The following is a 14,887-nucleotide window of genomic DNA, read 5'->3' as shown; positions in this document are numbered from 1 at the left end:
GCAATACAATGAGTTCAATTTGGACACAGCAAGTCTAAGATGCCTTTAGAGATCTGTGTTAAAATATCCAGTAGGCAGTTTTTAAATTCAAGATAAAGATCTATTATAAATATTGATCTGGAGTCATCAGCATAAGAATTAGAAGAATGGGAGAGGGTATGAATATCTAGGATTGAGAAGGGAAAGAAAATCTATGAGTACTAATTTTTAGGAGAAAGTATTCAAAAGAAAAATGCAGAGAAAATCTGGGGAGAGTGGTGTCATGAAAGTCAGAAGGAATAGTTTCAGAAAGGAAAGTTTAAGAAATTCAAGTTGAGAGGCAAGTTAAGTAAGACAAGAAAGGGGAAGAAATGTCCGTTATATTTATGAATTAATTAATTACTGGCATTGTTCGAATCTGGAATCACGAAAAGGCTCTCTGTGCTGTGGTTACACTCTAGCACAGATGTTTAATTATGACTGCATTTTCCTGTGCAAATAACATCATGTTGTTTCTGTGTCCAAAATGGACAATAGAATGTTCTATATTAGAAGCAAAACACAAAACATTTTCTAACTATTTTGTAAAACTGATAGATTAGCATTTGGAATGAGGAAGGGTTTTGCTGATGATGGCATTTTATTATAATATCTGGAATAGAGGCTCAGTTTACTTCAATTGTTCTCATTGCTTTTACTTATCGAGTAGTCATGATATCTGCTCTTTTTGCTTTCTAAAAGTTTTGTGAAGATTTTAAGTGATCATAATGCAGCCGAAGAATGGCTTGTAAAGAACAACTAAAATAATTTTGAGATTTCAATGGGTAAAACCAAAAGTGATCATTTAAGGAGAGAGTGAAATAATTCAAGAATTTGTCTATTCTTTTAGAAAGAAAAAAGGATGCTAATCAACAGGATAACAATATCTAAAAACAGAAAAATATCCATCACACAAAATATTTGTTTACACAATCTTGTTATTATTACAATTACAATCTTATTATTCCATAATAAGGTTGTGCAATATGTTACCTTAAGAGGTATTTTGGAAGAAAATTAGAGGGGGAACCATGTCCATTTTAGGTGCTGTCCATTTATTTCCTGGAGTTATGTGGAAAATCCAGCACATGGCCAATGGTTAATTAGCATTTGTTGAATGAAAAGATTGCTATGCTTACTGACCCAAGAGGGTACAACAAAGTCTATCTGTCCTGTGACAATTAGGATAAATCTTATTATACTCTTTACCCTTGTCATTCCTCATTCTCTGAACTCTCATCCCCATAAGACTTCGTTTGTTTGTTTATTTATTTACTTAATTTGCAACTCAACTCCCACCTCTCCTATATTTAAAAAAAAAAAAAAAATTCTACCATGCCATCTGTAACTTCGGGTATATTTTTTAGCAAAATATCTTATATATATTCAATTTATTCCCTGAAGGCTTTCTTCACCTTATTACTCTAATTGAACCATGTCTCTCCTGTGACAACATGACTTCTCATGCAGCCCTCCCAAGTAATGAATATTTTTCTTTTCACACATCTTGTTGTACTGAACCTCATTTCCACCTCTAGAATCTAGAAGTTTCCTGTTTGCTTCCTAAAATGTCCTAGGTTTGGATTTCATGGCAGCAGACTATACCACCCATTTACCCACTATAGAGGATATGCCTCTATTCTGTGGCCATTCCTCCTATATCTCTAGCTCATTCTCCTTCTAGTTCATTCCATAAAACTATTTTTGGATATTACTCCAATATTCCTCAACCATTCACTCTTATGAGCATCTTCTAGACCTGCATTGCCAAATAAATTAACCAATAGCTATAGACACGTTTTACAAATTAAGTTTATTAAATAAGTTAATTTCTTAGTTGCAGTAGCCACATATCAAAAGGACATTAGTCACATGTGGTAGTGGCTATTGTGGCTATATTAACATTTCCATTACCACGTATATTTTTATTGGAGAGTACTTCGCTAAACCTCTTTATTTCCAGTAACTACATCCCCTTCATACCTCAAATTTAATGTTCAAATCTCCAGTTATTTATTTGGTTCTATCTTATTTCTTCCAGTCACAAGACTTTTATAATATATTACTGATTGATGAAAGCAAATGTTTCTTTCTGACACACAGTATATTCTTATTTCCTGTGAGCCTAGGTTCATCAATATAATCACACCCTTACAAGCACCATCAAATTACTCATCCTTCTCTGGCATGGTCAAACTCGTCCAGCAAAACTTCAAAGACAAATACCAGCTCTTTACAGGACTTCTGCAACTGAACATGGTTCGCTGATAAAAAAAAAAAAGAAAAATTATACTGAATAGCCTCACATTATATACATGACTATCAACCTCAAGTGGGTCCTTTGGGCTGCCTGGTATTTATATTCTATTTTTTAAATCCTTTCAGTCTATCATTTCTTGAGATGATAATTTCTTAACTTTCCTTCTCATATCTTCCCTTTTCCCCTGTTAATGTGAATGGGGACTGTTCAGGTACCCAAGCGATGTCACCCTGTATTCAATTCTCACACTGCTATGAAGAAATACTCAAGACAGGTTAATTCATAAAAGAAAGATGTTTAATTGACTCACAGTTCTGCATTGCTGAGGAGGCCTCAGGAAAATTACCAGCATGGTGGAAGGCAAAGGAAAAACAGGCAGCTTCTTCACAGGGTGGGAGGATGGATTGAGTGCAAATAGAAGAAATGCCAGATGCTTATAAAACCATCAGTTCTCATGAGACTTATGCACCATCATGAGAACAGCATAGGAGAAACGGCCCCCATAATTCAATTACTTCCACCTGGTTCTGCCCTTGACATGTGGGGATTATAGGGATTACAATTGGATGAGATTTGGGTGGGGACACAGAACCAAACCATATCACACACTTCTACTTAGATGCCATTTCCTGAAACCAAATCAAATACATTGCTTCAGTACTTTTTATTGCTATTCTCTCTCTCCAGAGTAAAAATTATTCACATATAAGACTACAGGAAATTCAGCCATTCTTAAACAAGCAAAAACACAGCAACAAATAAAACGTGTTCTAACTTGCATTTCTCCATTCTCTTTTAAAACTTTCCATCTTTGAAAAACATTAACAACTCCTGTCTCCCAGTTTCTCCCTTTTCATTTTTTCTTGAATGTGATAAATTCTAGCTACTGTGGCCACCATTTCTAGAAACTGCTCTTCTCACACTTGTTCATCACATTGCTAAATACAAGGGTGAATTATAATGCTACTATTTCTTAGCCTATTAACAACCTTTACAACATTTCTTCAAGTTAAACACTTGCAGTATTTAAATTTTGGATCAAAAATCTCTCCTTTTTGTCTCTCCACTTCTCCTTCTCATTCTCCATTAAAGGTTTCTTCTCATCTCTCAGTCCTCAAAACTTTGAATTGCTCCAGCTCCAGTCCTTAAAGCATCTCTTTTCATTATTTCATAATTTGTTAACATATAAGTCAATGGCTTTAAATATCAAATATATAATAACAAGCCTTATACTTTATAACTTACTGAACATAGCCTCTTGCATAACTAATAGGCAACTCAAACTTAAGATACATAAAAGATGGACTACTGATCCTTTCCCCAATCCTGTTCCTCATATTATTTTTTCAGTTTTAGCAAAAATTAAGCCCACCTATTTGTGTAGCATTTTCCTCAATCTTATTTCCAGAAACCACCTCACCTCAATACTCTCAAATTCAAATGTCCACTTCTTCAGTCATTAACTTATCTTTACTTCATTTGTCTTAATGGTATGACTTCCATGAAAGGAAAATAAATCTTGGGACTTCAAAATCACTAAGCTAAAGGAAAAAGTCAGTTGGAAACTGCTTAGGGCAAACCTGCTTCCCATTCTATCAAAGGTCATCTCTCTGCTCCCTGAGATAAAAGTAAATCTGATTGCTTCTTTTGGAAAGGCTAATCAGAAACTCAAAAGAATACAACCATTTGTCTCTTGTCCACCTATGATCTGGAAGCCTCCTCCCCTTTTCAAGTTGTTCCGCCCTTCCAGACTAAACCAATGTACATCATACATCTACTGACCGATGTCTCCTGTCTCTCTAAAATGTATAAAACCAAGCTGCTCCCCGACAACCTTGGAGACATGTTGTCAGGATCTCCTGAGGCTGTGTTGCTGTGTTATGTGTGTGCATCCTTAACTTTGGCAAAATAAACTTTTAAATTGACTGAGATCTGTCTCAGATATTTGAGGCTCACAATTCTATTACATATAACTCATTGACCTAACCAAATATTTAATTGTAACATATATCATATCTTATTTTTCCTTATGAAGAGCCGCTTTCAGTTGTGCTGGCCAAATGACTGTCATTTTTGATTCCTGATTTTTTTTTTTTCACTTCTCACATCCAAATAGTTCATAATTTTGGCACTATTTAAAAAATATCCAGAATCAAAACAATTCTTGCTACTTCTATTACTAATATCACAAGCCAAAAGACTAAAATATCTTAACTGAATTATTGCAACAGCCTCTTAATTATATTCATGCTTACATACTTGCTTCCTATTCTACCACCAACTCCAAATCTATAAAGAACATGGAAGTCAGAATAATATGCTGCATATGTTAGGTCATTGTTACTCTGCTCTTCCTTTACACAAAATCCTAATGACCTACAAGGTTCTCATGTTATAGCTGCTGTTGACTTTTTAGCTTTATCTTCCACTACTCTTTCTCTTCCTTCACTTTTTTCCCCAGCAATGCTGGCCAACTTGCTGCTATTGAACATACCAAGATCTCTGCTTCAGAGATTTTGAATCTGCTGTACTTCTGCTTGGAAAACCATTCTCCCAGGTAACTACAAGGATTGCTGCCTAATTTACTGGAAGTTTGTTTCAATGCTGTCTTCTCAGGAGTTATCTTCCAAATATCTCATTTTAAAAATAAACTCTCCTATTTCTTTCTCATCAGCATCATTCATACTTTATTTTGTCCCAATGACTTTTTATAGTCTGACATATTATACGTTTCACTTATTTATTTTATGTATACCTCCCTTTAGAATTTAAGATTTATGAAAGCAAAGTTTTATGTTGTTTTGCTTTATTTTGTTCTCTTCACATAACATTGTACAAGGGGAAGAGAAAGTGGAGGAAGATTGCCAAATAAAACTATCCAAGAATCATCCCCCAACAGGAATACCAAATTGAACAACTATCCATATAAGAAAGCACCTTCATAAGAATCAAAAATAAGGCAAGAAATCACAGAACCTGGTTTTAACATCGCATCAAGGAAAGAAGGACTGAAGAGTGTAGAAAGACAATCTTATAGTACCTTCATAATCCTTTGCCCATCCCTTGGCAGGGCCTCAAGGAGAGAGAATCTGTGTATTTAATGTGGAGGGAGAGCCAAATGATTCTGGGATTTTGTATTGGAACTCAGTGCTACTCTGTCACAATGGAAGGCAACATAGGGCAGAATTTCACCAGAGCCCATGGAGGGAGCATTTAAACCACCCCTTACCAGAAGGGAATCCTCTGCCTCAGTGGAAGGAAGCTGAGTTTCAACTAACTCCACCACCAATGGACTGAAGAGCCCTAGGGTCCTGAATAAATTTGAAAGGCAGTCAAGCAACAAAGGACTGCAGTCCTTGATGAAGTCCTCATGCTGCTCTGGCCTTGGAGCCAATGGACGTGGAGTGCATATGACACAGAGACACCAGTTGTAATGGCCAAGGGAGTATTTTCATTGACCCTTTTTCAACTCCAGGAAGTACAGCTAAGGGAGAATTATTATTATTATTATTATTTCCACTTGGGGAAAGGAGAGGGAAGAGTACAGAGGACTTTCTGTTAAAACTTGAGTACCGGCTAAACCATAGTAAAATAAAGCACTAAGCAGACTTCCGAACTTCTCAATTCCAGGTTCTAGCTAATCCATGGCATTTTCTAGATAAACCCTCGGCCGGAAGGGAACTCACTGCCCTGAAGGGAAGGACCCAGTTCTCTCAGGATTCACCACCTGCTGACAAAAGAGCCTTTGGGCGGCGTTGAATAAACATTAGCAGTAGCCAGGTAGTAGTCCTCACAGGACTTAAGTGATACCCAGTACCATGGTGAACTCAGGTTGACCCATCACAGACCCAGTTGCAGTGGCCACAGAACTGCTTGCATCACTCCTTCCCTAACCCCAGACACCACGGCACATACAGAGACAAACTTCTTTTGTTTGGAGGAAAGTGAGGGAAGAAAATAAGAAGCTTTGCTTTGTAATCCAGGAAATTATCTTGGATTCCATCCAAATCCACCAAGGTAATACATCTAGGATTCTGTAAGAGTCACAGCATTACATGGCCTGGGATATCCCCTAGAGCTGATAGCGCTGCAGTGAACAAGACTTAACTCATATTGTTCAATTTCTTTTGAATATCTGGAAAGCCTTCTCAAGTAGGATGAGTACAACTAAGCCCAGACTGAGGATTACAGTAAATATCTAAAACTTCAATGCACAGACATCAGTGAACATCCACTAAGCATCAAGAACATCCAAGAATAAAAAGGACCTCCACCAAATGAATTAAACCAGGCTACAGTGACCAATCCTGGAGTGATCGAGATAAGTTGCCTTTTAGACAAAGAATTTTAAATAGCTGCTTTGAGGAAGGAAGCCCAAAGAGCTTCAAGATAACATGAAGAATGAATTCAGAATCTTATTATTCGGATTTAACAGAGATTAAAACAATTTTTTAAAATCAAGCAGAAATTCTGAAACTGAAAACTCAATTGGAAAAGTGAAAAATGCACAGGATTCACTCAGCAGCAGAACTAATAAAGCAGAAGAAATAATAGGTAAACTTGAAGACAGGCTATATGCAAATACACAGAGGAGAAATAAGAAAAAAGAAAAAAGTAATGAAGGATGCCTACAAGATCGAAAACGTCTTGAAAGGGCAAATCAAAGAGGTATTGGCTGTACTATTTAAAGAGTATATATATCTTTATATATAATATATAATAATTCATAAATATTAATATATAATTATATATTAACATATAATATACTTATATATTCATATATTATAATATATAATATATTATATATTACATATACATTTTATAGTATATTTATATATTAGTATGTTATTATATATTATATATAATATATAAATATATATATGGAAAAATCGATCAGGTAAAAAAAACGTATTCAAAGAAATAACAGAAAACTTTTTAGTTCTAAAGAAAGATACAAATATTTAGATACAAGAAAGTGATAGAACATCAAGAGACCTTAACACAAATAAGGCTACCTAAAGGCACTTAACTATCAAAGTCCTAAAGGTTAGGTATAAAGTAAGGATTGAAAAATGGCAATATAAAAGAACAAATGACATATGAAATAGCTCCAGTATGTTGACAACAGCCTCTTCAGTGGAAACCTCACAGGCCAGGAGAGAGTGACACGATGTATTCAACCTGTTAAATAGAAGAAACAAGCAAACAAAAAAACCCACTCTTTTCTTCTATAATGTTATATCTAGAAAAAAATATATATATATGTATCAAACATGAAAGAGAAATAATCTTTCCCAAACTAATAAAAGCTGAGAAATTTCATTAACATCAAACCTGTCCTATAAGAAACGCTAAAGATAATGTATTAATCTAAAAGAAAAGGATGCTAATGAACAGTAAGAAATCATCTAAAGAAACAAAACAGACCGGTAATAGTAAGTACTTGGAAAAATACAGAATATTGTACCATAGTAACCGTGATGTGTAAACTACTTATATCTTGAGTGGGAAGAATTAAAAAAAAACATAAAATACAACACTGACAAGAACTTTTTCAGAGATAGAGAGTATAAAAACACATAAATGGAAATAAACAAAAAGTTAAGAAGTCGGAGGAATGGAGTTGTGTAAAGTTGTTTAGTTTTTTAGTTTTCCCTTTGTTGATTCGATTGTTTGCTTTTTGTAATGAGAGTTGAGTTGTCATCAATTTAAAATAATTGGTTATAAAATGTTACTAGCAATCATGGTAACTTCAAATTACAAAAAAGTACAAGAAATACACAAAAGTTAAAAAGATAGAAATTAAAACATACTGCCAGGAAAAAAAAATGCTTACAGAAAAGAAGACAGAAATAAAGGAAGAAAGAAACAAAGAATCAAAAAATAACCAGAGAACAATAGCAAAATGGTAGTCATAAAGCCTTACGTATCGATAATAACATTGAATATAACTGAACTAAATTATCCAATCAAAAGATAAAGTGGCTGAATAAATAAGTCCATTGTATAAATTCCATGCAATGGAAACCAAAACAGCAGAGTAACTATACTCATATCAGATAAAGATATTTCAAGATAAAAACTATCAAAAGAGACAAAGAAGGGCAGAATTATATCACTATAATAATAAAGTGGTCAACTTATCAAGAAGATATAGCAATTATAAATATATATGCACTGAACACTGGAGCACAAAGATATATAAAACAAATATTAAAATTAAAGACAGAGACATTAATACAATACTAGCTGGAGACCTGAACACCCTAATTTCTGCAGTGAAAGGTCCTCCAAACAGAAAATCAACAAATAAATATTGGACTTAATCTACACTATAGATCAAATGAACCTAACAGATACTTACAGAATACTTCTTCCAACAGCTTCAGAATATACATTGCTTTTCTCAGCACATGGATCACTCTCAAATATAGACCATACATTAGGTGATACAAAATATTCAAAAAAATAAAATTAAGATATGTGTCTTATCTGTCCACAATGGTATAATCAGTAACAAGAGGAACTTTGAAAGCTGTACAGAAACACAGACGTTACACAAAATGTTCCTGAATGACCAGTAGGTCAATCAAGGAATTATGATGGAAGCTAACAAATGTTTTGAAAAAAACAGTAATGAAAACGCAACACACCAGAACCTATGGGATACACAAAAATCAATACTAAAATGAAAGCTTATAGCAGTAAATGCCTACATCAAAAGGGAATGAAAACTTCAAATAAATAACCTAACAATGTATCTTACAGAATTAGACAAGGAAAACCAAGCCAAAGTTAATAGCAAAAAATAAATAATAGAGATCAGAGCAAAAATAAACAAAATTCTAAAATATAAAAGATTATTGAAAAAAGTTGGTTTTTTGAAAAAATAAACAAAATAACTGAAACTTTAGCCAGACTAAGAAGAGAGAAGACCAAATAAATAAACTTAGGGATGAAAAATGAGACATTATAACTGATAACCTAGAAACTCAAAAGATCATTAAATATAAGCAATTATATGCCAAAATTGAAAAACCTAGAAGAAATGAATAAATTCTCAGTCACATACAATCTACCAGTATTGAACCATGATGAAATCTAAAAGCAAAATTAACCAATAACAAGTAACAAGACTAGAGTCATAATAAATCTTCTCCCATCAAAAACAAGTTCAGGATCCCATGACTTCACTGCTGAATTCTACCACACATTTGAAGAAGAACAAATATTAATTCCACTCAAACCATTCCAAAGTATCTAAGAGGAGAAAATATTTTGAAACTCATTCTATGAAGCCAGTATTATCCTGATACCAAAACCAGACAAAGATAAAACAACATCAATAAAAACTACAGGCCAGTATCTCTGATGGACATAGATGCAAAAATTCTCAACTGATTGCAGCAAATCAAATGCAACAATATGATAAAAAGCTCCTTTATCGTGATCAAGTGGGGTTTATCCAAGGACGTTATCACTAGAGCAGTTAGACAAGAGAAAAAAATGAAGGTATTCAAATTGAATATAAATCAAATTATTCCTTCTTGCGGATTATATGATCTAATGTCGAGCAAAATCGAAAGACTCCTTCAAAAAACTATTTGAACTGATAAACAAATTCAGAAAAGTAGTAGGATACAAAATCAACATGCAAAAATCAGTAGTATTTCCATATGCCAAAGGAAAAATTTTTAAAAAGATTATAAAAGTAATTCAAATTTAAAAAGCTACAAATAAAATAAAATACCTAAGAATAAACTTAACCAAAGACGTAAAATATCTCTACAATGAAAACTATAAAATACAGATAAAAGGAATTGAAGAGGACACAAAAATGCAAAGACATTCTATATTCATGAATTGGAAGAATTAATATTGTTAAAATATCCATACTACCCAAAGCAATCTACATTGAAAATACCAATGATATTCTTCACAGAAATAAAGTAAAGTATCCTGAAATTCATATTGAATGACGGAAGACCCAGAATAGCCAGAGCCATCCTAAGCAAAAAGAACAAAACTGGAGGAATCACATTACCTAACTTTCAATTATACGACAGAGCTATTTTAACCGAAATAGCACAGTACTGGCGTAAACCAGACACATTGACCAACGGAACAGAATAGAAATTCCAGACATAAATCCATACCTTTACAATGAACTCCTTTTCAACAAAGGTGCCAAGAATATACATTAGGGAGAGGACAATTTCTCCAATAAATGATGCTGAGAAAACTGGACATCCACATGCAGAAAAATGAAACTAGACTCCAAACTCTCATCATATACAAAAATCAAATCAAATTTGATTAAGGACTTAAATCTAAAACCTGAAACTCTGAAAGTATTGAAAAAAATAGTGCAGAAACTTTCAAGGACATTGGTCTGGACAAAGATTTCTTGAGTAATATCTGAAAAGCACAGGCAACAAAAATAGACATGGACAAACAGTATCTCAACAAGCTAAAAAGTTTCTCTCCAGCACAGGATACAGTTAATAAATTGATCAGACAATCTAAAAAAATGAGGGAGAATATTTGCAAACTGCCTATTTGACAAGGATTCAATAACTGGAATATACAAGGTAGTCAAACACCTCAGTAAGAAAAATAATATAATGGGCAAAATATGTGAATAGACATTTCTCAGAAGGAGATATATGGAACGGCCAACATGTATATAAAAATGTGCAATATAATTAATTATCAGATAAATGCAAATAAAAACCTACAATGAGATATTATCTTATCCCAGTTCAGATGGCTTTTATCAAAAAGGCAGGCAATAATGAATGTTGGTGAGGATGTGGAGAAAGGGGAAACTTCATACACTCTTGGTGACCATAAATTATTACAGTCACTGTAGAGAAGCAGAATGGAGGTTTCTTAAAAAACTAAAAATAGAACTACCACGTGATCCAGCAATATTACTGATAGGTATATACCCTAAAGAAAGAAAATCAGTCAATTGAAGAAGTATCTGCATTCCCATGTTTATTGTAGCACTATTCCCAATAGGCGAGATTTGGAATCAACCTAAGTTTCCATCAACAGATGAGCAGATAAAGAAAATATGCTACATATACATACACAGTGGAATATTATTCAATCATAAAAAAATAATAAAACCACATCATTTGCAACAGGAAGGATAGAACTGGAGGACATTATATTAAGTGAAATAAGCCTGGCAGAGAAATACAAATGTTATATAATTTCACTTACATGTGGCAGCTAAAAATTAAAACAATGGAGTCATAGAGTTTGAGAGTACAATGCTGTTAACCAGATGCTGGGAAAGATAGCAAGGTGGGAGATAAAGTGGGATGTTTAATGGGTACAAAATGTAGTTAGAGAGAATAAGATCTAATATTTGATAGCACCAACAAGGTAACTACAGTCAATAGTTCAGTGTATGTTTTAAAATAATGAAAGGGAAAAATTACAAAGTTCTGAACTCAAAGAAATGATAATTGCCTTAAGTGATGATACCCCAATCACCCTGATTTGATTATTACGTGTTGTATGACTGTAACAAAACGTCACATGTAATATATATGTGTGTGTGTGTGTATATATATATATATATCTGCTATGATAAAAATTAAACAATTAAAATTGTATCTAGTATAAAATAGGTTCCCAGCCAATATTTATTTTAAAAGTAAATAAATTTATAAATAACAGTGGTGTAAATATATAAGAGAAACGGAAATCTATGTAACATTTCCAAATGGATGTAAAATTATCTCTTGAGGGAAACTCATGTCTCTCAGCTTTATCACTTGATTTCTTAACCTGCAAAAAATATAAATAAGCTGCTGAAGTTCGATAGTCCTAACCTATGTCCATGTAAAAACATAATTTCTCTGCAAAACAGGACTGACGGAGTAAATTTTCATATAATGCATATGATTTAACTCACATTCTCTTTACGTTTCATTAAAAACAAACATAAATGCATAATAAGCACAATGTTGTGCAAATGTTTGCTGAAAGAGCTTTTTCTTTCTTTACTTTTTAAACTTCTATTTTCACATAAATCTATAATTCAATGTAGCAGTCACCTAATTAAGGTTTTATTGGGCACTATTTTAAACATGTTATGACAATTAAGAATGACATATAATGCATGTAATATAATCATCAGTTTGATTACTACACCGTTATTTTTCAACTTTATTAAGTTACAATTGACAAATAAACATTGTATATATTTGAAGTGTAAACATGACATTTTAATGTACATATATAATGTGAAATGATTTCCATAAATCAAGCTTATCAACCTAGCCATCACTTCACATATTTACTTTTTTGTGTGTGAGAACACTTAAAATAAATTTTTAGGCAAATTTTATACATTACTAAAAACTGTAATTAATACAGTATAGTGATAATGATTATACTATATGTTTCAATGAATTCAAACAAACATAAAACATAAGTATCTTGATTAACTTCTAAGTAAGATTTTGGAAGCTTTTTTTCTATTTTAGATTATATATGCTAACATTCCTATTTTAATGATATCCTTCTCCATTTTCACATGTGCAAATGCCAAATCCTTGAAAAATTCTTTGTTTTCTGATGATCTTCTTCTTACTGTTGCTACTGACTTTTCTGATTAAAACAAATTAACAACATTAGTTATTTCAGAATGTCCCTACAACTTTTGTAGCCTCATTCCTTCTTGTTGTTTTTGGCTTTTTAACTTTTCAAAACTAGTTGATGTCAATAAATGGGAATCAAATCAAAAATGTCTTTATATCTAAACATATAAATTTCAACATACATTGAGTGTAAAATTTTACATGTAATTATAAGTGCCACATGTCACCACTAGATATGTGCCTTTTGAACTAAGTAGCTAATCGCAAAATCTCCTACTTAATAAAGATAATCACTGTCAGTTATTTTATCAGCCACAAGTTTTCTGATATTAAGGTTTAAAAGCACCAATTTTAAAAATTCACTAATAGTTAAAAGATCTTATGGCTATAAATTTTTATTGTAGAAATTACTTAAAATCAGTATCCTAAGGTAATTTCATAATAAATGATATACTTTCTAAAGGTCAATGAATATAAACAATTAAATGTCTACATCTATAGATAGACAGGGGAAAATGTATAAGAAGAAAGGAAAAAGAATGGAAACAAAGCAATGAGTAATTTCCATCAAGATATTTCAGGCAGAAGAAAAGTCAGTTGAAAGGGTTTGAAATTCATAAAAGAAGATAATACTTGGGAAATGAATTGTAAATGAGAGACTCTGTAGGAGACTGTAATAGTAGTTAAAGTGATGAAACATTGATTTAAATCTCTGAGAAGGAAGATGAATTCAAATTGAACAATTTGAGATATTTTTATTTAATAGAATTGAAAGAAAGATGGTCAAGAATGACTCTGGAAGTTCTAACTCTAGAAATTTAGTAATATCATTTATAGAAATAAAAAGGAAAAGAAAAGATTTGAGACCATTTGAATCTCATGTTTTTCTTATCATTTTAGGTTAGGTTTTTGTGCAGCATCCTGATGGAACTTCAATATACACTTGATACTGTGAGCATGAAATTTTCAAGGCAAGTTGCATCTGCTGATGACTCTCTTAGCAATATAACCAATCCAGACCTTATTTTCAACTCAAGAAATTTATATGCCACTGCTTATTGGATATTTTCACTGAGATGTCTCACAGATATCTAAAACTTAACATTCCCCAACTTGAATTTATTACCATTGCTTGAAATCTACTCCTTTTCCAATATCGCTTAGCTTGAAAATAACACTACCATCTCTGAAACACCTAAAAAAATGCTATGGATGGCAGCTGTGGCCTGTTTGGAGCTGCTGCAGTCATAATGCTGGCTTCAGTGAGAGAGGTGCAGTAGAGGCTGTTCACTCCATGTAGCCAGCGAGAGCCTTGCCCCTGTCTGAGTTGGCCGGGCGGGGAGCCTTGTACTCCCTGGGTGCAGCTGTGGCTGCCTAGCCACGGAAATGGACCGGGGCATCCCTGTGCTCTTGGGGGCTGCTGCAGCTGTGGGCTCAGACACCTCTGCACTCTTGGGAAGGGACTGGAAAGGACTCTCCTTCCCCTCAGGTTCAGAGGTGCCTGCTCCCACGGCCTGGCCTTTCCCCACTCCCAACACCGACTCTGATCTCATAGCAAATTTGAGGCCAAGCTCAAAACTGTTGCAACCCGGCCAGGTGTGAGCCAGCTCCGGGCAGTGCTGACTCTAGACTTTGGGTGCTGACAAGCACCGGAGGGAATCCTGGGCAGCATTATCAGTGACAGAAGGCAGACAGACTCCTGGGCGGAAAGGGGTGGGTCCCAGCTGAAGCCCTACCTTTAAGCTGGAGAAGGCCTGAATCCTGGGGGCCAGGCTGCCAGTCTCCGCACCTGAGTGGAAACCTATGGTGCTTTTTCTGGGCCCGCCCATGGCCACCCAGCATGCACTTCTCTAAGCCCTAGATTCAGCCAAACTTGAAGAGACACTGGGACGACCAGCTGCATAGAGTACCTACCCATTCCAGTGCCTCCTTTCTGCGGAGTGCTGAACACTTGTCAGGACAATCTAGCTGTGGAGAGGAGCTACCCACT

General features: G+C 34.0%; 1 long non-coding RNA gene across 1 annotated transcript; it reads left to right on the top strand.

The window, feature by feature from the left end:
• Positions 1 to 6,416: 6,416 nt before the first annotated feature.
• Positions 6,417 to 14,677, top strand: LOC110743291. The gene is made up of 2 exons (XR_002522105.2): positions 6,417 to 6,946; positions 13,803 to 14,677. It is a non-coding gene; the product is annotated as an uncharacterized LOC110743291 (long non-coding RNA).
• Positions 14,678 to 14,887: the final 210 nt, after the last annotated feature.

The sequence above is a fragment of the Papio anubis genome, chromosome 3 (assembly GCF_008728515.1).
Source record: "Papio anubis isolate 15944 chromosome 3, Panubis1.0, whole genome shotgun sequence".
Taxonomy (NCBI): Eukaryota; Metazoa; Chordata; class Mammalia; order Primates; family Cercopithecidae; genus Papio; species Papio anubis.
The sequence above is the reverse complement of the archived record's forward strand: the minus strand, read 5'-3'. Positions and strand labels throughout refer to the sequence as shown.